Here is a 27,070-nt window from a genome sequence, read left to right on the forward strand (position 1 = left end):
AAAGTATACGAAGGTACCACAAGCGTGCCATGTTATTAAATTAAAGTATATAATGGTACCCCAAGTGTGCAGTGTTGATAAAAGTATACGAAGGTACCACAAGCGTGCCATGTTATTATATTAAAGTATATAATGGTACCCCAAGCGTGCAGTGTTGCTTAAAGAATAGAAAGGTACCACAAGCATGCAGTGTTGATAAAAGTATACAAGTCTACCCCAAGCGTGCAGTGTTGATAAAATTATATGAATTTACCCCAAGCGTGCAGTATTGATAAAAGTATACGAAGCTACCCCAAGCATGCAGTGTTGATAAAATTATATGAATCTACCCCAAGCGTGCAGTATTGATAAAAGTATATGAAGCTACCCAAGCGTGCAGTGTTGATACACGTATACAAAGCTTCCCCAAGCGAGCTGTGTTGCTAAAAGAGTACAAAGCTACCCCAAGCGTGCAGTGTTGAGAAAACTGTACAAAGCTACCCCAAGCGTGCAGTGTTGATAAAAGTATACGAAGGTATCACAAGCGTGCTGTTATTAAAGTATATGAAGATACCCCACACCTCCTAAGAGGATACAAAGAGGCAGTGAGCCTTCAGTGTTATTGAATGATTCACAGATGCAACGATGTATGTAATGTTATTACACAGTCTGCAGATGCATTGAAACGTGCTCTGTTATTAAATGGCACACAGCTATCTATCCAAAGTATTATTAAGCGTCAAGGAGGTGCCATGAAGCTTGCAGCTTTATTAAATGGTACACTGATACCACGAAGAGATCCGAGCCACTGTACTGGTTTAAAGGTGCTCAGGAATACTAAGTGTCCTTAAAGAACAAACAGCCTCTCATATGCAGGAGATGTAACCACAAGAAGCTCGACAACACTTGTAACAACTGCAGGACTCCAAACCACTGGTCAGCCTGGTCATTTTCATTATAATTAAGAAAATATATTTTTGCAGCGTGAATCTTTCTGTATTCACTATGCAGTGGTTGGGTCCGCAGATATTTATTTATAAATGTTATATAGCGATTGCTAGACTCGGAGGTATCAGAGCGCTTTGCATAAAAATAACGTAGCTTTACATATGATGCTAGACCAGGGGTCTCTAACCTTTTCTCAAACAAGAGCAACTTATGCTCACTGGAAATCATCCTGAGCTACTAATATTATTAGTGTTGTACGCATCAGACAAGATTACGATAGAGGCTACGTTATGCAAGACTACCAGCCGTGATTACCTCAGTGCAGGATTGCCAGCAGTAATGTAAAAAGGTATTAGTCAATTTGGAAAGCCTCTACAAGGGAACTACATAAAAAACACAGCTGCAATGCCGCCTGGCACCAAGGTATTAATATTAGTAATTATTCTCCCAATGCTGCAAGGTACTGAAAAAAACACAGATTTTCATATTAAATACACCATTTTCAATTTTGGTATACATATAGTAATTCAACCAAACAAAAGCTTCTAATTTAGTAGGCTGGGCTACACATAGGAGAGCTACTTACAGATCACTGGATAGCTACCAGTAGCTCAAGAGCTACTCGTTGGAGACGCCTGTGCTAGACACATAGGACCTGATTCACAGAATGGACTTAAGACTCAATCCTAAACTTACTACTATTTTGGTATTCACAGAATGCACTTGCTACTTTTGGCATTCACAGAATGAACTTACTACTTTTGGTATTCACAGAAGTTAGGATTTTGTCTTAAATCTGTCTTAAGTCTGTCTTAAGTTTGTCTTAAGACAAACTTAAGACAAAATCCTAACTTTTGTGAATACCAAAAGTAGTAAGTTAATTCTGTGAATGCCAAAAGTAGTAAGTGCATTCTGTGAATACCAAAATAGTAGTAGGTTTAGGATTGAGTCTTAAGTTCATTCTGTGAATCGGGCCCTTAGTTTACAGAGCACCCATTAATACAGCCAAAGAGAATCATTAGGCAAAAAGGGTGGTTACAGTATACGGTACAAGTAGAACAGCAAAAATGAAATGAGTAAATGACATATATTATCCAGCTGAAAGAAACAAACAACCAACTACCACTGATGGACGAGTCATAGAGAGAGTGAGCTACTGCCACATAGTTTAGTTGGCATGTGTGTTAAAGTATTTGTCGAGGAGTTGGAGTTTCAGGTACCTTTTGAGCATGGAGAGGAGGGCTTGCATCGGAAAGTAGGCCTTCGATTCGTTCTCCACACGATCAATCAGAGTTGCTGAACCAATACTCGTGCAGAGTTACAGCTCAGAGAGCTAAAAAACAAACAAGAATGTGAAAAAGCTGTAGGTGTGGCAGGTATTTGACCTACAATGTTAATGTGTTAAGATGGTTATATTATATGCGGTTGCTTATAGCGCTAAGCCCCACAGGCCTCCTGTATTGAATATGCACTTCCATTTGAATAAATGTTCAAATACTCTTGTTGCAAATTCATTTATTTACAGAACTCAAATTAAACTGACTTAAGAGAGAAATGAAAAGGTGAGCATGGGGGTTACTTAGGGGCCGATTAGGATGGAGGATTTTCCGCCTCCTCCGGGCCGGCGTAAGCCACCTCCGGCCCGGAGGAGGCGGAAAATCCTCTGCGGAGTCACCAAAGACCCACCGCCGCATTACGATGGCTGGTGGGTCTTGGTTTCTGTCTGCTGCTTTTCCGCCGCGGTCGGATAACAACCGCGGCGGAAAAGCTCTCATTTGGCTGGCAGTGTCTATCAGGCACCGCCAGCCAAATTAGGAAGCATTAGTAAACATGCTTTTCCGCTGCGGTTTTTCCGCCGTGGAAAAGCATGTGTACTTTTGATTTTGGGGGCCCGTTGCGGGCCCCCAGGGTGTAGGCGGGTAGGGGGTGCACATGGGGGGTACCTATGGTACCCCCCAGCATTTACATGCACAAAGCGGCAGGCACCGCGCGGTGCCTGCCGCTTTGTGCATGTAAATGTTACATATGCACTTTTAACATTGCGGCGGGTGCTGCTTGAAGCAGCACCCGCCGCAATGTTAAATATCCAGGATGTGACCGCCAGGGTGGCGGTCACATCCTAATTTGCACGGAGGGACCGCCGCAGCCCATGCGGACGGTCCCTCCTCCTCTGGGATGGCGGACAGACGCAAGTCCGTCCGCCATCCTAATCGGCCCCATAGTGTTTAAAAAGAATCAAATACTATAACTGTGAACCCTGATTACTTCTCCTCATGCTCCGTGTTTCTGTGGGTTAGCTGTAGATTGGCCAATAGGGAGCAGTGGGGGGCTTCAGAGTGGGCCAGTGCCCTGAAGCCCATAGGCCTTCTTTAGCAACATACAGGTAGGGTTACTGGCATTAAAAGTTCTGTGGCCGCAACTTTTTTTGCATTATTATGCATTTTCCAGATTTGCCACATAACCCACCATCTGCTGAGTAATCTACAGATTTTAACTAGAACTATATGATTCTAGCCCAAACAGATAAAAAGTTATTTCAAAAGTGCCAACGTGTTCCCGCTCAGCGGAAGACCCCTTTGCAAATGTTAACTGGGCATCTTTCAGTTGCTTATTTCTGTATTTGGTTGTTCAACTGGTACCAATGAGGTGAAATGTTTTCCCAGACAGTGTTACCATGTGTACCAACACAGAACCAAGGAGTATCTCAAATATCAAAACAACATATTAACCAACGTCATTAGTCGACAACAGTTTATGTTCACAAAAAGAATTATTTATAGCAGGTTTGGCTTCTTCTCTTTTTTTATTGTTTTTCTCTTTGCTTCAGTTTCGTAATTTCGTAGGTTTTTTTCACAATTATGGTAGCCACATGTATTTTGTTACAGCCTTTCCCAAACAGCCTATGGGAAAACTTGCAAAAAAATGGAGTAAAGCTATCAATAATTATGTGCAATATTATGCCACATAATTTGCCTTTTCTTGTTGCGCAATTTAGTCCACCCTGCCGCACAGTTTGGTGCCCCCCCTGCTACATAGTTCCTATAGGTCGGTCCGCGATGGCGCCCTCTGTGGAAACCCACATTTTCCACCGGTGCGATGCAGATAATCCCTGGCAGGGTGAGGATTGGCCACGATAGTCCCAATTTTCCCCGCTTCGGTCCTGGTTGGCTGGGCGCTTATCATCCCAGACTGTTCATCATCAGACCCGTTCGAGCATCTGATATCTGCTCTTTTTCTCTTTCCCTGTTTTCTGTTACGCTCTAAACTGCATTTGCTGCGCTTACAGCCCCATTACCGCCGACATGCCGCCTGATTACTCTTGCTGCCAAATAGCTCCTTGCAGCTGTTTTCCCACCGCGCGGCACATTCTCTCGTTCACCTGCGCCATTAGCGTCTGCTACGTCCAGGGGTGCTCTGGGAAGGCGCCCAGCGACTGACTGCCCCCAAACTGAGGGAATGTAATGTAATGTAAACAAGATTTGTAAAGCGCACTGCAACCCATCGGGCATCCTGGTGCTAAAAGAGGTAGGAAACAGTAATAGACAACTGTGATCTGAAAAAACAGTAATAGACAACTGTAATCTTAGCAGCTAGATGTTAGATTTTTGGAATGAGACAAGTTATTATCTGTTTACGGAAGGGCAAAAGATTGTTTATCTGTTGCAGCTCCAGAGGTAGATTGTTCTAAAGTCTTGCAGCAGCAACACAAAAAGCTTGACTCCCACACTTGGCTCTTCTAGTCAGGGGTTCTTTCACCAGGAAAGCTGAAGAGAACCTTAATCACATAGTGAAGCATCTAAATGAACAATATTCTCAGATGCTTTGAATAAGCAATTTAACATGCTTAACAGCATATAATCAATTCACAAATATGAACTATTTCAATGAAATCATTAGGCAATGAGAGAGTTGATGATCTTGGGGTCCCCCCTAACCTAGGGGGAGCACCAAGCAGATGCCTTGAACACAAAGAGCATAAACAAAAAGCAAATTTTGTTGATTTTCAGTGGTGATCCCATCATTTTAGGACCACCCCAAGCACAGTTATTGGCAAAAAAACAATCCCAACCAAAGGTCCTGCAAAGCATTATGGGACGAGATTAGCAGTGGGCAGTGAATATTATAGTATCCAATATCAAAATAATTCTACAAAAAGCTGCAGTTCACCTAGTTTTTACTAGATGTCCCTCACGAGTCAAATGCAAAGCATTGAAATTATTCTTACATCAAGCTGCAGTTCACCTAGTCGTTACTAGATGTCCCTCACGAGTCAACTGCAAAACCATTGAAAGCCTTTCATCAAGCATTTGCATTTGACTTGTGAGGGACATATAGTAACCACCAGTGGAACTGCAGCTCTTTGTAGAGTTTCCTTTGATATTGTATACTATATAATATTCACTGCCCACTGCTAATCTCATCCCATAATGCTTTGCAGGGCCTTTGGTTGGGAATGTTTTTTTGCCAATAACTGTTTGGGTTTGTCCTAAGAGGATGGGACCACAACTAAATTGTTCAATAAGATGTGCTTTTTTGTTTTCAAGGCATCTGTTTGGTACTCTCCCTAGGTTAGGGAGGATCCCAAAATTATCACATCTCCCACTGCTTGCTAATTTTTATATTTTGCAATTTTTGCACAGTACAGACAAGTACACAGTGTCATCAGCTATGCTACGCAGTCTACGTGTACTACGCGAAGTTTAAAGTATACTACGTGAAGCTATGTATAGTGCTGCTACGCAAACTACGCCTAGGCTTAATTTAAAATAAATCCTCTCCACAATGGGGAGCCAATGTAGCTCCGCAAGAGCCTGGGAAGAGGAGGAATGCCGAGGTCCCGACAGAGCCAACTTGGAATCTATCGCACATGTGTGGGTCACGAACGGCGAGCACCTGGTGAACAAGGGGGGTTCATTAAGAATAGGGGGACACAAGTGATGCGTATCTAGGAGGCTGCTTGCTCTGAGCAGCAGTGAGGCAGGTGTGGTTAGAAGCAGGAAGGAATGTTAATGAAGGGCTGTCCTTCCCCAGGGATGTCCTTCTTGGGCCCCAAGCAAGGGCGGTGAAAAGACCTCCTTTGTGGGGCAGTTTGACACACAGTAACAAATGAAAGTCTTGTGTATGGCCTACTCTTCCAGCTGAAAGGGTAGGTTATCACACCCCAAGGGTTCTAAGGCAAGCAACAGAGAGCCCCGTAGGCGCTGGGAGTAGGGGTGGGGCATGCTGAGCACCTCCAAAATACCCAAGCTGGAGTTCAGAAGGTGACCAAACAAAGGCACCTTTGAATTGTGTGTTTTTCTTGTCACATTTCTGTGCCAAAGGCAAAGTTCCAATGCCAAGCTATGTCTTCTGAGAAGTTGCTGCTCACTCTTACAAGAAAAAACTTGTGTTTACTTCTCTTTCTCTAACTGCAATGTGAGAGAATTTTGTGAAGGTGATGTAGGTGACAATCTCCTGGGGGACAGAGGGAGTGAAAGAAAGGCTGCAGGGTGTCATTTTTTTCGTGACACACAACAACCTTTAAATACCTGTAAATTAAACTATACACATATTTCAAAATATATCAGAAATTAGAAAAGTGCAAACTGAGCAGATTTTTTTTTAATTCTGAAGTGTGTTGGAAGCAAATAATTTAATAGGATGAAACCAAATCAAGACCCTATAATTGGTGATGCACAAAAGATAGATATTCCCTGAAACCCGATTTCCACACATTTGTGCACTTTATATTTAATCAGTACAGCTGCACATCTGTGGCGATTTAGCGCCTATTTGAACATAAAAGGGGACTTTGTGCTTCCACACGAACTCCAAAATGCACCACCAGCTACATACCACCCCTTTGCACTCTCCTGCGGAATGGGCGTGGCACATTTGCTACATTTGTTTTTTGTCTTTTCAGAAAAACAAGGGAACCCAAAAAGTACCAAGGACCTTGGGCAAATGACTATTAAGGAAAACAGTGGTCCTTAGAGTAAAGGATTACTAACAATTCAAATGGCATATAGACTCCAATCAGTACTATATCTGAGAGTTTTTTCAGTACCCAGCCGGGCCTGAATTTGTATTCAAGTATAGGTATAAATACAGCGACCAAACAAGAGGTCTGATTTAGAATTTGATAGGGTACAAGCCTGCACCTATCCAGAGCACACTCGAACAAGGTTCGGGGGTAGGGAATTAGGAAGAGAAAAGCGGGGGTAAAGAATTTCAGGCAAAAAGAACGTGGGAGCCAAATGTCCCTTGCATCATTAATACAGTTTCAAAGCAAGTTAAGACAAACAATAACTGCAACAAAAATAACATAATAGACAGGTTACAGAATTGTAAAAAGTGTCGACGGCGTTTCGATCCCCGGGCTCCTATTGAACTGGGATCATCATCAGGACTTTCTAATTTTTTGCCTGTAAGTACTTTTGTCATAAGCCTTTCAGAGCCTTGATTACTCTGTTCCAACGAGTCAAAATGATGGAAGTGGGCGATGCCTCGGTTCCTACTTGGTAGACATGATAATGTCACCAGTCTTTTAGGGATTCTTCCGTGCCGCAATTATGCGAGTTAGTTCCGGTCTCACGAGGGCGGATTTTCAATTTTGGCACACTCTTTAATGCGCAGACGGTGCTGACTTGCTCCAGAATCGAGCAGGAATCAAACGGTGTGCTCAATGGCAGTGAGCCGACTTCACGATAAACCCCGGATTATCGTGAAGTCGGCTCACTGCCATTGAGCACACCGTTTGATTCCTGCTCGATTCTGGAGCAAGTCAGCACCGTCTGCGCATTAAAGAGTGTGCCAAAATTGAAAATCCGCCCTCGTGAGACCGGAACTAACTCGCATAATTGCGGCACGGAAGAATCCCTAAAAGACTGGTGACATTATCATGTCTACCAAGTAGGAACCGAGGCATCGCCCACTTCCATCATTTTGACTCGTTGGAACAGAGTAATCAAGGCTCTGAAAGGCTTATGACAAAAGTACTTACAGGCAAAAAATTAGAAAGTCCTGATGATGATCCCAGTTCAATAGGAGCCCGGGGATCGAAACGCCGTCGACACTTTTTACAATTCTGTAACCTGTCTATTATGTTATTTTTGTTGCAGTTATTGTTTGTCTTAACTTGCTTTGAAACTGTATTAATGATGCAAGGGACATTTGGCTCCCACGTTCTTTTTGCCTGAAATTCTTTACCCCCGCTTTTCTCTTCCTAATTCCCTACCCCCGAACCTTGTTCGAGTGTGCTCTGGATAGGTGCAGGCTTGTACCCTATCAAATTCTAAATCAGACCTCTTGTTTGGTCGCTGTATTTATACCTATACTTGAATAAAAATTCAGGCCCGGCTGGGTACTGAAAAAAATCTCAGATATAGTACTGATTGGAGTCTATATGCCATTTGAATTGTTAGTAATCCTTTACTCTAAGGACCACATTTGTTTTTTGGCTTGGATCCAACCTATATATTAATAACGGCAGCACCCCCACTCTGAAAACTGTCCCGGCACCACTCGAGAGCCCTGCCGGCCGTGAGCCCTGCACGAAGGTCCAAGCTCTGTGCACCCCAAGGAACATTACTCAAAACTTGAAATCAGCTTTTGTGGGAGATCCAGGCCTTCTCTATGATCCTCTGGTTCTGCGGCATTCTGGTGTTGCCCTACCCAGCAACCCGTGCCGTAGCCTATCCCAAGACTTCTGGTCCATGCTGGCACCCACATGGAGTGTCTTCAACCAGCACCACCTGCAGGTGAGGTAGGGGCAGCAACTTTCATGCACATGCCTAAGCGTCTGGACCCTGGGAGGCCGACACATGTCGGGCGGAGCTCCTCAGATTGAGTTTCACATTGAGTTTTGTATTCGATAGAGCTTGCATCTCACCTCGCTCCTGCTTTGTTGCACTAAGTTCGTCACTGGTGAAGTTCACAAAGTGTGTGGAATGTCACCGGTGCCTGTGGATGGAATCTCAGGTGATCCACGGATAGTCACGATGAAATGCTGGGTCCAATCCCTCTTAGAGGGTGGTCAAGGTTCCAATAGGCTGACTCTTCAGGCCCTGGCCCTCATGGCCAAATTGGAGGGGGGGGTGGTGTTCTCATGTAGCCAACAAGGGGATTTCAATCTACAAGAAAAGAATATTCTTCACTGAGATATTTCTCAAACGGTGCCTGTTCAGGGAGGAATTTAAAGGTTGAAGGCGTAAAGGAACCTGATGAAGGCTGGTAAAGAGTTACATCGTTTCGGCTCACGGTCCAGGAATCGGGGTGGTGGGGAATCCTCCTTTGTTGAATCATTAAATCTGTAGGTGATATTGTACTTTTTTTCTGGACCATCAGTGAACACCCAGAAATGGTCCTTTGCAGCGAAAGATGTTTGGTTTTAGAGTCTTGTATGCTAAACAGGACGTTTACAAGTGCATCTTGTCTTGATCGAGAGCCATTCTTAGGAGGAGAGGACTGGAGTGACGCGGTCCTCTGTGCAGGAGCTGGAGGCTGGCTCCTGCAGCAAAGGGGACCATCTTTAAAGGCACCGAGCACCTCAATGTCCTTTCAACTGCCCTTCTGTATTCCAGGCAGGATAGGATTGTACTGCAACATTTAGGCCCCCGGAATGTAGGTTTGTTCTTGCAAAAATGCCTCTTTACCCAGTTTTTTAGTGTTCGCTTCAAGGTTAGGTTTCTCTTCTAAGATGACACGTAAAGAGTTCGACTGAATCCACAGTTTGAGGCAGTAAGCCAGCAGACTGGATTATAAGTATATCATTTTCATTTAAAGGGCAATTTCAGCTTGGTAAAATATGAAATTCTGTTTTTTAGTTCTTCTAGCTTCTGGTGTCTGCTCCTCAGTCACTTTGAGAGCTTGTAAGAACAGAAGTTTAGGACTGAGCGGTAGGTGTTTTGTGGTCACCCAAGTACAACTGGGGTTACCCTAAAGGTTGCACTGATAAGTTTTAGAGAGAAATTTGACAATTTTACAGATGTATACCAGTTTTAGAGAATTCACACCTTTATAGTGCAGTGTTAGTAATAACTGCTCCTTCTTTAAGAAGACAGAGGATTTTATGGCCCACCGTATCAAAGGCGGCTGTGATTTTGAGCCGATGCTGATAAGGAAGGGCAGTCCTGTGATAGGGTGGAAATTCTCAGTAGAGTTTGAGGCCGCTACCAGGTGTGGAGCAGAACTTTACCACACCCTGTTTTCAAGAGGTGAGTGGTTGAACCATATTCCAGGGAGAGTTTGTGATTCCAAGCCCGTTTGGCATCCCAGAATGCCGCTCTCTTTACGCTGGCGTGGCAGCGTTGGGTATAGAATTATTGCGGTATTGTCTAGCTTTTTGGAAACCAACTTCAGTCTTTGAGGCAGTCAGAGCAGCTGGCCGTGATCCTGGATGCCAACATGAGCAGAACTATTAATTTACCTGTAATCAGAATATTTCTAATCCTAATACGATTTGTCGTAGATTACTCTGAGTTAGCCATATTTTCTTTGACCAGTTCTGGTGGGCTAACTTTGTGTGGGTAGCTGTACTCCCAGAGATTGTAAAGAGGCTGCGCTCCAGGGGCGGGACAAACACAAGATGGACACACTGGGCAATGAGTGCCATCCAATAGGAAGCAAGCCAATGAGTGACAATAGAACCAGCCAATGGTAAACAATGAGCGGCTGTAAGTCCTTGATAAATTCACAGTAGATCATTTGCAGCCAGACGACTTCCGCCCTGACAGGCTCGACCTACAAACAAACCCCCCCCCCCCCCCCCCCCCTGTCCTTAGCACGCTGCACCAGAAACCAGAAGCGTCACGGGTGCCACGTTTTCAGTTACTTTAGAAAAGTTCCAAATTACTTTTGAAAAGTTCCTTTCAGGCCTGAGGGGCGCCCCCTGTGATGCGGGGACAGTCATAGCAGTGGGCAGGTGGGCACTGCCCAGCTCTCCCTGCCAGGGGGTGCACCTGGTGAGCATTAAGGTGTTTGGGGGCGCCCCCGGTTCACACCTTGAGCCGGCCAGGTCGGCGCACGCCTGTGGGCGGGAGGGCGGCTCAGGTTGGCCTCCAGGCCCCGCCTAGGCCGGGCAGCTCGGGTCTGACGTCTAGGGGTGGAGACGCTCCTCCCGCCTGCCTTCCACCCTCCCGTCCGACCGGTTGGACAGGTGCGCGGCGCCGGCTCAGGATCCGGAGGTGCCCGACGGGGAGAGGCAGAGGCGCCGGAACAGAGTCCGAGGAACCCCGCTTACACAGCACCCCCTGACTCCTTCCTGCTGGGTCGACGGATCCCTGCGTCTGGCCTCTCTGGGGGACACTCTCTGCGCCCTGGAGCCCGGTGCAAACTTCAGCCCGTGTTTCCTGGACTTCCACAAATCAGCGTTTGTTCCCCCAGCGCCTTTCTCCTTTGCGGCCTAGTTCAAGCCGCTCGAGACGGAAAAAAGGGAAACCCCATCAAATCAAACTTTTTGGGGGCAGGAGGAAAAGAGGCGATACCTGTTGACAAGGTGCCGGCTTTGGAAGGCTGAGGGTTCGGGGTTCCCTGCAGGGCAGCGCCCCCTCCTCGCCGCCTCGGGACTGGTCCCCCTCCCGCCATGCCCGGCCGGGCACCGAGGGTGGCGACCCCCCTGCTGCCCAGGTAGACGGAGAGTCTGTGGTATTTGGTGAGTACACGCGTTCATCCTTTTACTTGTAAAACGTTCCCAGATTGCGTGCCCACAGCGCCGAACATTTGGGAGAGCTGCTTCTATGAGCTGGGCAAGGCGCTGTGTTGGTAAACACTGGAGTAATGTGGGCGTTCTTGGATTGAGCAGTGGTTGCTATGGGGCCCTGGCCTCAAATAGGTCAGGAGGCATAAGGGATCTGCTAAAAATGTATACCCCCTCCAGATCCCTGCGCTCGGCCAATAAAGCCCTGCTATCTGTCCCCCGTGTCCGTAGGGCTAGGTGGGGTGGCAGAGCCTTCTCAACACTGGCCCCAAGGCTGTGGAACTCTCTGCCTTCTGACATTAAAACCCTCCCTTCAAAGCAGGCCTTCAGAAAGGCACTCAAAACATGGCTTTTTGCCAGTGCATATCCTTAGCTTGGTTTCTGCCTTTTTGATCTTATTTTGTTAGGCGCCTTGATGCCTACGGGCTTAGTTGCGCGATATAAATTTCATTTCATTTCATTTCATTTCATCAGAAAGGCTCACGGAGACAAAGGCAGACAAGAATATGTTACAGGGGGAGGAGAGAGTTAAAATAAATACAACAGCAATGTCCGCGCGAACAACCGAAAGAAAATAGCAGAGTAAATACATAACCCATTGTTTCACGTAACTGATTTGTGATTTAAGCCCTTGGCGTGTGTTATCTGCCGCGAGCTGCGTAATTTAACTTAAGGAAAGTTTTCGAAACATTATAGTAAAGGAAATTCAATATGGTCAAATACAGTAGCAAAGTGCCCCAAAGAACGAAATTAAGTGCTAAACTGTTGGCCTTTGGGTAAATGCATCACATTCCAAACCAAAACGAGGGCAAAAGGTGCACGAGGACCTAGGACCCCCCTCCCCCTGGTTTGCAGCCTGCTCGGGTCGCGGCCGACGCACCGTGTGAGCTGCGTCGTCGCGAGGACGCTTTACAAATATGTTAAGTAGCATGTAAGAGACGCCAGTCCTGGGCAGCCCTGTGTGTAACCGCGTGTTTACCAACAAACAGGGTGTTGTACGCCCACGCCTGGTGTGTACACAGTGCTGCTTGTTGGCACTCGCTGTCTCAGGACGCACCGGTTCTCTCGGCGTCGCCTCAGCTCACCTGTGTTTGGTGCGCCGGGAGTGACCGTCTCCAGGTGACCTCAGGGTCTGACATTACAAGCTGTGGGGCGCTCGCCCGCCCCGGGGCAGCCCTGTAGGGTGGGGACGGGCCTGCTCTGGGATGTAGGTGACAGTAGTGCAGCAGGTTCATTGGCACCGGTGCGCAAGCGTCTGGGGGTAACAGCGCGTCATATCAGCTAGCCAAAATCAGGGAGGGGCTGCACCCGCCCCCCTTGCATCGGGGAGATGGCACGCCAGGATACCCGCTGAGCTATCTGTAGTGTGAGGGAACAAGGCCAGCCCTGCTGCCTCCAACACCTGGCCTGGGTGGGCTCGCTTCAGTGTCTGCTGGTGAAGGACCAGTGTTGGAAGGCCTAGCTCGGTCGGCGCGAGTGCCTGCTGCGGAGATCGGCTCGCAATAAGTAGCCTCGGATGCATGGCACTTTGAGAAGCGCATCGTTTTGTTTATGATAACTAGGGCTCCCTGCTTTCCGTTTTTACGGATTTTTACATATCAATACAGACAGAAAACGATGAGTTTATTTTTTAAAGTGGATAAATACCGAAAATTGTGCTCCTTTAAAGTGACTCTCCATGCTGTCTTTGATTAATTACAGGCCAGCAGCTGAGCCTATGGACAGCATGGTAAATTAAAAAACAGGACAAAATGTATTTAAATAACAGCATATGTCAACATACATTTATGGTATAATGCTAGTATTTACCGGTGGGTGTATTATGTAATATTTGACAGCTCAAATAGCTAAAACACGACAGACATCAAAGTATGAGTGCCCGCCGATCAGTTAAATAAATATGGAAATGTACACTTTTTCAACTTTCTATGCAAAACACAAAATAAATATGGATAAATACAGATGGAAATATTGACAAAATAATACTATGAAATCGGGAGCCCAAATTATAACTAAGCAGTAAACTTTTCAAAGAGCTGTGCAAACTCACGTGTTCAGCGCACTTATACCACCAGCAGTAGTCCAGAAAGTTGAGTACAAGTGAGTTGATCGATAAATGACCCCCTTTAGAGCTCACACTGAGGTGTATCTGGCCTCTCAGGCTCTGGTGTGCTCTGTGTACATTCACTTTGTAGCTACAATATCAAAATCTGCCCAACGTGCATATGGGCTGTTGTGAATTGTCCACAATGATATATATTTAAAATGTGCTGCACTCAGGAGGTGTGACAGTTATTCTAACAGCGTTGTGTTAGATGCACGTTTGTATGAGCAACAATCTGGTTGTGTGGGACGGCGACTTTGAGACACACAACTGACCCCTTCTCGCTTGCTCAAGTGGGAGATTAAGATTCCCCAAGGCCGGCGGGGCTGGGGCGCAGTCTGACTTGTCTGCAGTAGTGCTGGAGGACTCACCTAGTATTCTGACCAGATTTGTGGGCCATACCCTGAGTATGTGTCAGCCTTTGGCCTCGTTTTGAGTATCGTGCCAATGTCTGGGGGTTCACCTGGAGTATCGTGTCAATGTCTGGGGGTTCACCTGGAGTATCGTGTCTAGGTCTGGGGGTTCACCTGGAGTATCGTGTCTAGGTCTGGGGGTTCACCTGGAGTATCGTGTCTAGGTCTGGGGGTTCACCTGGAGTATCGTGTCTAGGTCTGGGGGTTCACCTGGAGTATCGTGTCTAGGTCTGGGGGGTTCACCTGGAATATTGTATGTAGGTAAAACCTGGTCTTAAGTTGGTGAAATGAAGAGAAATGCATTATTCTTGTTTTTGTTTTTTTCTGGTGTGCTGCCTTGTGCAGCACACATGGCAAAAGCAAAATGCCATGGATTGTTTATGTACAGGAAGGTTTGCCTTCCTGTACATAAACAATCTTTTTAAAAGCACCATTTTGTGACTTTCATGTGACAGATGACAGTGCCTGAACGGCATTTCAGGGTTGTTTATGTGCAGGAAGGGACAGCTTCCTACACATAAACAATCCTCACCTGCACACAATCACCCTTGCACCATGGTGCATAGGTGCCTGCGTTGGCACTTTTTTGCTAAACTTAGCGCCATCGCAGGAGGAAACGCAAGGCTCCACCATATATTGTAAATATGGTGCAGCCTTGCGTTTCAGCAGTGGTGGAGTGAGGCATTAAGCCAAGGAGGGTAAAGCTGTGCCACGCCACTTCCTTGTACATATGCCCCTTAGTAGCGCTGCAGTCCCAGGCTCACAGTCCGTCTACCCGTGACGCCAAATCATTGTGAGATGAAATTACATACGGCTATTAATCAAACTTCCAAAAAATCATATTTAGGAGCTGACAATGGTCAGGGAGAGTGTTTTGTGTACATGTAAAGCGAGGTGGTACAGGAGGCCAACCATGGCCGAAGACACCCAACGACCTCTTCCTCCGCCATTCATGGATGAATTCTAGAAATAACGCCCTGCGCCAGGTGTCCGGACTCGAGGCGCTAGCTCTGCGATGATTAATCTGCGACATTCCGGTTCTTGTTTCCCGCAGGTATAAACCTCCACCGCCCGCACCCTCCAGCCCTACATATTTAAGCCGTGTTACATGTTTCACTTTTGGCGTGCCTGTGGTTGAGTCCTCTAGGGAAGTTGTTCTGTCTTCACTGCAGCTCAGGAGGGACTCGTGGGAATCGTTTGTTACCGTAGAAGGTTGGGGGTTCCACACAGCCGAGCGTCCTGGCTCGTGTTGCCCCTATCCACCACCCCCTTCCCCCCCCAACCACAGGTGGTACCGAAAACTCTATAGACATGACCAGAGTAGGTCTATCTGCTAGGGCGGTCGACCTCAAATCTGGGGATCCAAGTTCGACCCTCGGCAATGACACTGAACATCCTTTGATTCTGGGCAAATCACTTCATCTCCCCGTGACTAACAAAAAAAATGAATGTGTCCTCATGTAATGCAACTGGTGCTATGTAAAGCGCTATGATACCCGATTCGGGTCAAGTTCGCACTATATAAAACTCTTTAAAATAATAAAAAGGTCACACCTTGCGTAATCTGCTACTGGGAAACCGTGGGTGACGGGAGACTCAAACCTCCCAGGGGCACCACACTCCTTCCACAGAAATGACTGACACCACTGAAGGACATGTCCCTAGAGGCATTAATTGGGAAAGAAAAGCGTTGCGAACAATCCGCAATTTGAGATTGTTCTGTATTGATGGGCGGACATGTGTTTTATTTGGTGTTTGCTGCTGGAACACACAGTTCCGCGGCAGGTGCATTAACTCGCCGAGCCACCTCCGTACAAGGGTGGGCCTTCCTTCTATTGGTGCGCCATTGTTCAAGACACCTGCGCACACACCCGGCTCTTCATCAAGTGCATTGACACACTGAGCTGTCTGAGTAGGTGTTCAGGGCAGATGTGGGGCGTGGCACCACTACAGGTCAGTCTTTTGAGAGGTGCACTCCTTTTATTTCCTGTTGCTATTTTTCCTCAAATAAAATCTTTTCAAGATAATCAAGTGGTGCTACACTGCTGCGTGTTCTGTCCACACGTTACATAAACTAACAAAATAACTAGTACGCGGGCTTGGATGCGGTGTGTACTGTTCACTTAGAACCAAAATTCATAACTGGATTAATCACAATCTGAACCACAATTAACTTATTTCTGCATTTTTTTAAGCATTTATTTCTTTGTTCATAATGTATAATCAGTTCATTACATTTGGTACATTACTTCTAGTACCAGGTGCTTAACACCTATAAGAAAAAAAAAATGTCAACAAAATTAACTTTGATGCAAAATGTGACATCAATGTGAAAACATGACATTTTGTGCACTACATAAAAAAGATTCTGTTCATTTTTATGCCTGATGCATTTTGGGATTGCAAGGTCCCTTCCTCAGGGGGATATCTTGTGTCATTCTATACAATAGAAGAGCCGTATGTATGGTGAGGATAACCAATCTCCAAGATGTCATGATGCATCACAAATGGTAACCTGCTCTTCACAGTCAATGACTCGGTATTCAGGATATCAGCGTTTCCCAAGCATGTCTGCTTGTGATCACGAGCAGTGCATGTGAGTGCTGCTGGTACGGGTCATACCGAGATGTCTGTAGCAGCTACACTCACTCTCTGAGCGCTCGGGTGTATGATGTTGCAACGTATGCCTTTACCACGCATGCGTAACAACGCAAATGCCTTCCCCGCACATATCCTTTACCACGAAAATGTCTTTAACACGCACACTTTTACAGCGATTTTCATTGTGAAACTATAGAAATCTGTAAAATATCTGGGGGTTAGATGGGACACTACTCTTTCCTTCCAAAACCAAGTCCAGACGGTGACTGCGACATGCTTTTCAAAAATTAGGATGCTCAAAAAATGTATTAATTTCCTCCCCAGTAACACCAGAAAAACTATTGTCCAGGCACTAATAACCTCCCACCTAGACTATGCCAACAGCTTGTATATTGGACTTACTTCTGGCCTCTGCCACCGGCTACAGACAGTCCAGAATGCGGCTGTCCGGCTGGTCTGTGGCATCTCTCTTCGAGAGCATATCTCTCCTCATCGACGAAGGCTACATTGGTTGCCAGTTCAAAAAAGAATAGAATTCAAAACACTCACCCTGGCACACCGTGCAATCAAGGGAAAGGGCTCCGCTTATCTTTCCTCTTGCCTTCGCCCTTACAGTAACACCAGATGCCTTCGATCCAGCACAAAAAATCTGCTTTGCACCCCCAGATATAAAAAGGCTCGCTCTGGGGGAAAAACCTTTCAGGTATGTGCATCCTCCCAATGGAACCAGCTTCCTAATTACATTAGGCTTATTCAGGAGGAGCTACCCTTTCGCAAAGCACTGAAAACATACCTCTTCGGCTAAATTCCCCATGAGTGAGATTCAGTATACACACAGAAGCGCCGGGACACCCCGTTGGGGTAGCTGCGCGCTATATAAAACACACTAAATAAAACACACTAAATAAATGGCATTTTTATGTTAACCCCTTCGACGCTCATGACGAGCTGGGCTCGTCATGGCGTAGCCTCCTCGCACGCTCATGACGAGCCCAGCTCGTCACGTAAAGTGCGATTATGAAAAACCCAGCGTACGGGCGGAATTCCGCCCGCACGCATGCGGTTAAAGGATATCTCTGATCACTATTTAGTAAACCTAAAAATTAACCCTTAGAATTTCCCCTGCGCAACACCACCCCCTCATTCCTCCTTATCTCTCCACTCCAAGCCTTCCGAGGTGACGTTTGACGTCGTTAAGAGGAAACAGAAATGTCTTTCCGTTTCTTCTAACGACGCGATTGCCTCAACATTTTTTTTTCTCTTCAGATTCTTCATTTTACGGAATCGGGTGAGTATCTTATTTTTTTGGGGGGAGAGGGGAAGATCTCACCAAGCCCCCCTTTTTTAATTTTTTTTTTTTTTAACCTTTTGCACACATGTCTTTACTAAGTATCCCGTAGTAAAGGTATGCGTGGTAAAGGCTTTTCGTTGTTACCACGCATGCGTTATAATGCATGCGTGGTTATGGTGACTCATGGAAACGGCCACGTTGTAGTGGCCGTTTCCCAGAGCGCTCGAGGAGAGGTCTCTGCAGCAGGTGCATGCACCCACTGCACTGCATTACGTGTCACCGTGCGCTTGGCAGTTAAACCTCTTGAAAAGCAGTTGTGAGTTAATGATCCGTTAACAGGGCTGGCTGGGACCTGGTTCTCGCATTGTAACGGATTTCTCCTTCAGGCGTCTCCTTGGTGAGAAAAGATGCGTAAGATGTGATCTGAACGATAACTCCGTGCGTGGGAGGACGTGGGGTGGGCTCACGGCTGCTATGAGCGTGCGCACTCTTTGTAGAGCTGAAGTGACCAGAAGTAGTGGCACGTGCAGCGCTGGCTTCTAGGGGCTGGTTCAAGACAGAGCGACACCCAGGGCTCGAGTCGGGGTACCACGCGGGTGGACGGCGTCCCCCCACTTATTTTACCAGGAGCTCGATTACTGGAGCAAATGGAGCCACACATTCCCTCTTTGGCCTCTCTGGGGCGTGATCGGAGTTCATTCAGAACGCTGCTCATGCGCTGACTTCTCTGATGCAATCGCATCTTAGGGGTGAGCGAGGGGAGGCAATGAGCCTGTTGGTGCAAGCCACCTTTCGTGATGTCACTTCCTGTCGTGACATCAGCGTCCCCCCTCTTCTTTTTTAGGACTTGTGCCCTGGCAACACCCACCGCGCCAGGGCCGCGTCCACTACTGGTGAAGTGTTTGTACCGCAGTCAGCACCTCGAAGAGGCAGAGAGCGCCTGTCACATGGGTCTCAACTCGCTAGCTTGCGCATGAAGGCATCCGATATTCAAGAGAACGCAATCCTGTTTTCGGTGAATACTGCGCAGGCGCAGCTGTTGCATTACTGCTCCTCGGGCCTTTACTCCATGCTCTTTCACACAGGCGAGGACTCATTCTGTGCTGGCTCGCACTTCAGCAGGCCCAGTAACTCACTCTGTACTTAGTGGTGCTTTTACATAAGGAGAAATTCACACGTTTGCAAAATTAGGAAGTCGCTCAGTGCTTAGTAACACTTCTTAGTAACTCACGCCTTACCCATGCTTCAAAACAACCAACAGCTCGCTTTGTGTTCACTCTCACTTCTGTAGGACCAAGAAGTCACTCAGCGTGTAGTAACACCTAATAGTAACTTCCTCTGCACTCATTCAGCCTTCAACGCGAACAAGAGCTCACTTTGTGTTCCTTCAGCTTTTGTTGAGCCAAGAAGTACCTCAGCGCTTTGCAACACCTCCTATGCATCCAAGCACTCGCTCTCCGCTTACTCACCCTTCAACGCAACCAACAGCTTGCTTTGTCTTCACTCAAACTTCTGTAGGACCAAGAAGGCACCTCTTTACATACAAGTACTCGCACACGTGCCAAATTTACTCCCTAATAGAAGACCAGATTCTGACACTGAACCCGCTCTGATATCCTTCGGGATCTTGTTCGCGCTATATAAAACTTTATAAATCAATAAATACACCCAACAGGCAATGAATGGGTTAAACGAGGTTGTTGGTGGCTACATGCACAGCACTGCAGGGTTCAACGTCCACCGCTCATGCACCAGCCACCCGTTTGTTTTTCCTTCTTTTCCCCTCCTGAATGAACTCTGTATTTTTACTTTTGTTGTGTGTGGCGCTGTCTATATACACGCCAGTGATGGCGCAGTGGCCAGAGTTACAATTTGCATTCAATAGACTTTTGTGGTTGTTTGAGAGGTGAAGGGAGTGAGCATTCAACAAGTCACAATTCTAACCGTGTAATCCGTTTGGTCACAAAATACAGCCCAGGACCCAATAATCAAAGGTTAGGGTGGATTTATTAAACATTTAGTATCAAACCTCCAAGTAAGCAAGACAGAAAAGTATTCCACGCAGAAGGTTTTAGAACAAGTATATCAAGGCACCTGATATGGGTTCAGGCTCAAAAGCAGAAATCTAATAAAAATCTAGTGTCAGGGCTATCTAAGAACCAACGACTAGGGTTTGAAGCTTCTCAGAGAAGCTCACTCCCTTCTAAGCATGCATAATTCAAAAGCCATTTAACCTAAATTAGAATCTTGCAATAGATGGGTCATTAAGGATGGGCAGTGGGGAATTTAAGAATGCAGGAAAGTGCCAACATTAGTAGGATTTCAGTAGACAACCTCCAAAGGGACAAGTGCTTAGCATATAGCCATACACTCGCAAGCAGAGAGGTCTGTACCTCTTAAAGTTCGACGAGATCTGGCTACGGTCTAACAGCATGTACGTGAATTATAGCATACAGGTAGAGTCTCATGATCTAATTGTCATTCCGCCTTTCCTTAGAACAATGGTGGTGAATCTATTTGTTATTTTAGTAACATTTGAGTTTTCTCCCTTCTCGAGAAACCTCGGCGCTCACACGTCCTGGAGAACCTACGTTGTTGCGGATATATAATGAATAAACAGCTTCTTCACACTTTCTGCCAAGATGTCCTTCTCAGGCCTCTCTATCTCTAATACACAACACTCCTTTCTCTAACTAATGAGGCCTTGGACTGCACCTGCAGAGGAGAGAACATGCACTGCAAACAGAAGAATACATGTTGAAGTTCAGGCAAACCATAGTCAAGTTAAACCAGCCTCAGAGTGCACTTCAGTTACACGAATATAGGTGCACATGCTCTTTCAAAATACATGTTAGATGAATACTAAATCATATTACACGTGTGATGCACTTTACATTTACATGCAATATAACTTGAAACATAAGTGTAAAACCTATATCAAAACTACATTTCTTCATGATTAAGCGAAACATTAATACAGACAGGTTTATAAATCTCTAGTTTCTAGTGTATGCACTTCAGTTTTACATTTGAGTGCACCACTTTACATTAATAACATTAGAACTCACAAATTATATGGCGTTAAGACCCTGTATAAATATAGCATAGTTGTGATGTCTACGGGTGGAACTAAAATGATGCTCCTCCAGCTACTTCTGGGGCACTGGGGTCCTGCAAGGAAGAGGGTGCCCCAGACGTGTTCCGGAACCATTGTATGGCGGGGACCCCTTTGCCCCCCATGTTTTTGGTGGCATTGTTTTTCTGGTAGCAGTAGTTCTCTGAGCTGAGAGGAGTTGGGACAGCCCTATGAAGCCAAGGGATTGTGCAGCACAGATGACCTTAATACGCCCTAGACATCCCTCACTGGGTCGTGGCCCAGGGTCAACGGACTCGATAATTCTCGCCTCGGTGCCTACTCTAACCAGGGACCATACTCTGCAACTCTGGGCATTAAGCTTGCCTCATCTCTACAACGGCCCCATCAACGCCGGGGATGCCTGGCTCCACCTTGGAGATACCCAGAAGGGACCATCTCACAGGGAAAGCCAGGACTGGTTCCCCAGCGGTCTTCAGCGCCAGGACGCTTACGGGCAACAGTGCGCTTTACAAATCCAGCACATTTACATTTTACTTGGGAGGGCCAGGAGCTACAACCAAGACAACATAGTAAAGTTTTCCAACTCCCACAGTGAGAAGGCTGCCTGGAGGTTTTTTTCCTTGCAGGGACAATGTTGGTAATGTAGTACCCTCCCAGGTAGCCTTTGGCCTTTGTCCTGATTGGTGCAAATAGTCACCACCAGCTCTGGGTCTCTGAAGAGTGCCCAAGGCACGCACCCTGCCCTCCCCGGATGGGCAGCGATCTTTCCATTGGCCACCTCTGGTGCCAATGTTTTGGGTCTTGCTGGTGCTTCTATAAGCGCCAGTCCTCTTTGTCACAAGCGGGGGCACCTGGAGACCAAGGAGGCTGTCGGCTGCAGCACCACCTCAGGAATGAGCTTAAGATTTTGGGAGATCTAAGCGCTCCCCATGAGACCCCTGGGGTCTCTCTCAGATCCATGAACCCTGGCCCTAAAGGCGTGGATCTTACCTGCTCTTGAAGGGTCAGGGCAGGAGGCTCGGGGTACGCCTGTTCTGATTCATTCTCACTGTGCCCTCATTTTAAAGGGGTTTATCACAGTTTATTCTTTTTTGGGCACTGCCCATTGTTGGGGGGGTGTGTACAAATGTGAGGGTGATCCGGGTGTTACGGTATCTAGTCTCAACCTTCACTCCCCCTGTGGTGAGCTCTCTTTTAATGCCTCTAAGAACATCAGAGGCTTTGGGCACCAGTTTTCTATTTCAGAGCAGGTACCCAGCGGTTTGCCACTAGGCAACAGACACAGTCACCTTTGGTACTGAAAGGGGTCCCCCAACTTTAGAATCTCATAAGAATCTGAGACGGTGAGTGTCCAAGGGTGTAGTGCTTCAGAGGGTAGACTCTTGCACTGCTCACCAGTGCTACCACCGATGCCAACTTCTCAGAACAGCCTCTCTGTGCCAGCTGCTGCATTTACCCATGTGTGCAGCTCCTCACACAGAAACCAGTGCCAGCTTCTTATACTGCCTAGCTGACACAAAACCAGTGCCAGCGTGTCACCCTGCCTACCAGTGCCAGCTGCTCCCTCTACCTACCAGTGCCAGCTGCTCACCCTGCCTAGCTAACACCAAACCAGTGCCAGCTTGTCACCCTGCCTGCCAGTGCCAGCTTCTCCCTCTACCGACCAGTGCCAGCTGCTCACCCTGCCTAGCTAATACAAAACCAGTGCCAGCTTGTCACCCTGCCTACCAGTGCCAGCTTCTCAACCTGCTTGCCAGTTTGTCACCCTGCCTGCCAGTCCCTCTCATTGCCTGCCAGCGCCATCGGCCCACACAGCTACCAATGCCATCTTCTCACTCTGCTGGTCAGTGCAAACCTCTGACACTTCCAACCAGTGCATCTGAACGATGGCAGAGGTTAGACGAGGACAACATTTATTTCTCAACGTTTTTGTGGAAGACTTCGGTGTGGGAATCGTTTTTTACGAGCATCTGTCAGTTGATAGCCTGTTTTCTTATCTTGGAGATAATAAAGCCAGGGGGACCCCTCATTCAGCTCTTTTTGTACCATATAACCAGGTCCACTGGAATCATGCGATTGTGCTGCCGCTGCTCCTTTCATATAATTATAGATTTGCTGCATTTGCCACATAATCCATCATAAACTACATAATCTTCAGATTATACCCCCCCAAAAATATAGTTTCTAGCTGCATAAAAATGCTAGAAGCGATTGATACAGCTCGTCTAGCCCTTGCTCTTTCTTCCCTTCTCTTCTTTCCTTTTTCCCTTCCTTTGCCTGTCCTTTCTTCTATTATTGATCACTTGGGTTAGGCTCATGTTACCCATAAAGGTGCGTTACCCTCCATATAAGACTACATATGTAAAACTCTGCCTTGATATTTCATGCTAACCTTGTTACAGGCTTTCTGTCGGACCTCGTGAAAATCAATAAAGTATTTTGAAGAAAAAAAAGTTACTAAAAATGCAGCTGCATGTGTTGCCCCATAGGGGAAAGCCTTTTGCAAAGGTTGACTGGTCACCTTCCTGTTGCTTATTACTATTTTGGGGTATTAAACTGGTATTAATGAGGTACACTCAATGCCCAGACCGTGTTAACAAATGTAAAAAGTACAAATAATGAATACTATTAAACATGCCGCATAATTTGCCTTTTCTCACCACATAATTTACTCAACCATACCACATAATTTGGCCCTCTCCTGTTGCATAATTCCAATGGCTCTGCCTATAACCGTGAAGAAGCTGTGATAAGCACCTGCCAGTAATGGCCTGCACGGATTGAGTGGCGGGCCGGTGGGGGGCAAGGAGGAAGCGATGTTGGGGTGATGTTAGAATACGTACTTCTCTGCTCTCCCACACGTTGTCAGCCGCTCCGGGGCTGGAACAGGAAGCAGTCAGGCTCCCTCCCCTAAGCCAATCGCAACGCTGCAATAATTGGTCTGAGCACAGTGGATCGGCGCTCAGCCAGGGAATGGGAGGCTGGGCATGTTCTCCATGCAGGCTGTAATGCACCCATGAGAACATGCAAAGTGCGCATGACAGTGGCGTAACGAACCTTGAGGGGACCTCCCTGCAGCGTAAGTGAAAGGGCCCCCTCCGGACTCAATCTGGAGCTCCCCAGCAGAAGTGCGGTGCTGACGGGGCTCCCTGGAGGGTGAGGGCCCCCCCCCCGCACCGCGGGGGCAGCAGGGGCCTGTGTTACACCCCTGGCGCATGACTGTGTGACAGCCCAGGAGGGCCGGCCAAGCAGTCTTGCACACTTAGGAGTGGGCAAACCACTCCTCCCCTGCTCTGAGAGCAGAGCAGTCCCGCCCGCCCCTCCAACTCTCAAAACGACACCCTCTGCATGGCTGACGAAGTCTGCAAAACAAGGACACTGGATTTAAATACCTCCCAATCACACCAAGTAAATCCTGTCTGCATCAATCAGAAAACTGTTGCTCTAATAAGGACCCTTGTGATGTTTCACACAGCAGGAGGGCGAAGGAAGCCGGAAAATGCCTTCAGAGAAGGGATGGGGGGGCTGTTTGCCAGGTTCATGGCTCCACAGTCCCGGGTGATCACATTAGCCTGGGGGTCGTGCACACAGTACCAGGGCACAGGGGGCTTCTGCGGCGTTTATACATTTGTATGAAAATCGTGACTTGAACAAAAACGCACGTATTTTTAACCACCTGGTTCTGCAGAAGATGGACGTGAGGGAAAGGGTTCCTCTTAAGACTCCGACACGATCGTGGTGCACCAGAAAACTGCACAAGTGAACGTCTTGTCATTACAAGGGCATTCGCCAAACGAAACTTAAGGGAGCCCCCAGGCAAAGTGCGTGGTGCCCCCGCCGCCAGGCAGCAGCAGGTGCACAGTCCAGGAGCCCCCTCCGGAGCTTGTCCTCACCTCCCCCACCCTCGTGGGGGCTATTGTTATGCCACTGTACTAGGGCTGTTTTATGGAGAGGCCAGGGTACACGGACCAGCTTGCCCATGTCACCAGGGGCACCTTATCCAGTCCTCCATCGCTGGCCACCAGGACTTTGCATTCCAGGACTTGCAGTTACACTTTTCTCAAGTCCCAGCATGCATCTGGTGGGTGGGGTCCCCTGTCCCTCTGATAAACGGCACTGCACTGATGGAGTAAGGTGCCAGGGGGCAGTCTTCGCCTCGGTGGGATGTTCCCAGGTGAAGTGCGCTGCTCCAGCCGGCATGAACCCCTTCGGTCAAACCTTCGAGCGCTGCGATTGGCTGTAAGACCCGTCAGTTTATAGAATGGAGCCCTCAGGATGGCGAGAAGTTTACCCGCTCCCTCCCTCCCCTTCCCCCCCCCCCCCCACACACACACACACACACGCACACACACCTCGCGCTTCCCGTGCTCTGCACATAGGGATACTGTCGGTGGGGGGCACACAGGGCCGGACACCCTGACACCAGGGGCCATCCTTCACTCCGGCCGTGCAGGTGCCTTGTTTGTAAACAGGGGCCTTCCCTTCCGCCCCCACAGCTGTGCGGCGGCCAAGGCCGGGCCCTGCCTGGCTCCTGAGCGCAGAGATGTGCAGTTAATGGCCTCGGTGCGCACATTCCGCCGAAGGCCGCCTCCGCGCCGCTGATTTATGGGCACTTACCTGCCAGAGGTCTTAATGGAAGTGCTCACAGCCTCCTTTCACACTCCCTGCTCATTACGGCGCCCTCTGGCACCGGGTGTAGGGAGAGGGGGCCCGGGCCGGCCTCGCTCCGGCGCCTCTCCTCGCCAAAGCTTCTTGCCGGTGCTTCGGGGTGCAGGGTGCGTCACATGCACAGGGTGCGTCAAATGCACAGGGTGCGTCGGGGTGCAGAGTGACACAGGTGCGTCAGGGCGCAGGTGAGTCGGGGCGCAGTGACACAGGTGCGTCATGGCGCAGGTGAGTCGGGGCGCAGTGACACAGGTGCGTCAGGGCGCAGTGACACAGGTGCGTCATGGCGCAGGTGAGTCGGGGCGCAGAGTGACGCAGTTGCGTCATGGCGCAGGAGTGTCAGGGGGCAGAGTGACACAGGTGTGTCATGGCGCAGGGTGGCGCACACGAGTAAACCTGAATAAAGGCCTCTGGCAGACACCAGTCCTGCCGAGAGAGAAGGGTAACTACAAAGACCACGCAGAGATAAGGAAATGGGTAGCCAGAAAGGGGGCTCAACTGCCTCTTTTCTCAGTCACTGGAGTGAGGTAACCTTGTGGGGGCATGTGAGTGAAGCGTCCGGCATTTGCGAGGCCCCTAGCGAGGCCTCATTTCGAGCACTGCCAAATTGGACCGCTGCGTCCAGTTCTGGAGGCCACACCCGAAGCGCAGTGTCCAAAAGTGAAGGCCCCCCTAGAATCTTGTACCCAGTGAAGAAGCCCACGCATGAGGCAGAGTCTAGTTCTGTAGCCCACCTCTGGAGTATTGCTCGTCTCTGGAGTATTCTATCCAGGCCAGCTGTAGACTTGTGTACCTAAACTTGGAGGCCTCAGTTCGAGTTTTGTGTTCAGCACTGGAGACCTTGGAGTTTTGCGCCCTTTTCTCAAGACTGTGTCCAGTTTTTGAGACCACATCAGGAACTGCACATTCTGTTCTGGATGTCACACTGAATTGCACAATTCTGGGTGCCATCTCTGGACTGGCTCTTAGCTGGATTCCTTTTTTGGAGTTTTGTATTCAGTTCTGGGTTAATGCGAAGCTTTGTGTTCTGTTCTGAAAATGTCGAGTTTGGGGGCCTGGATCGGTTCTGTTGGTACATCTGAAGTATTGAGCTCATTTTTGGAGAACATATCTTGACTATTTACTCTTTCCAGTTCTGGAGACCACATCTGGAGTTTTGTGTCCAGTTCTGAAGGTAACCTTTAATATTGTGCCCAGTTCTTGAACACTTTTCTAAAGTTCTGTATCCGGTTCTGGGGACCACATCTGGAGTTTTGTGTCCAGTTCTGAAGGTACCCTTGAATACAGGGTGCAGGTT

At 47.7% G+C, this 27,070-nt stretch overlaps 1 protein-coding gene across 4 annotated transcripts in view; it reads left to right on the forward strand.

The window, feature by feature from the left end:
- Positions 1 to 27,070, forward strand: part of PTPRF (protein tyrosine phosphatase receptor type F) — a 761,542-nt gene that overhangs the window by 288,228 nt on the left and 446,244 nt on the right. Inside the window, exon 1 of one of the 4 annotated variants that reach the window (XM_078660415.1) lies at positions 10,681 to 11,557. The exons of the other annotated variants lie outside the window; for them this stretch is intronic. The gene's annotated coding sequence lies outside the window, so the exon portion shown is untranslated. Of the gene's footprint in view, positions 1 to 10,680; positions 11,558 to 27,070 lie in introns of those variants that run through there. 4 annotated transcript variants of the gene reach the window in all.

Source organism: Lissotriton helveticus, chromosome 1_1, assembly GCF_964261635.1.
Source record: "Lissotriton helveticus chromosome 1_1, aLisHel1.1, whole genome shotgun sequence".
Classification (NCBI taxonomy): Eukaryota; Metazoa; Chordata; class Amphibia; order Caudata; family Salamandridae; genus Lissotriton; species Lissotriton helveticus.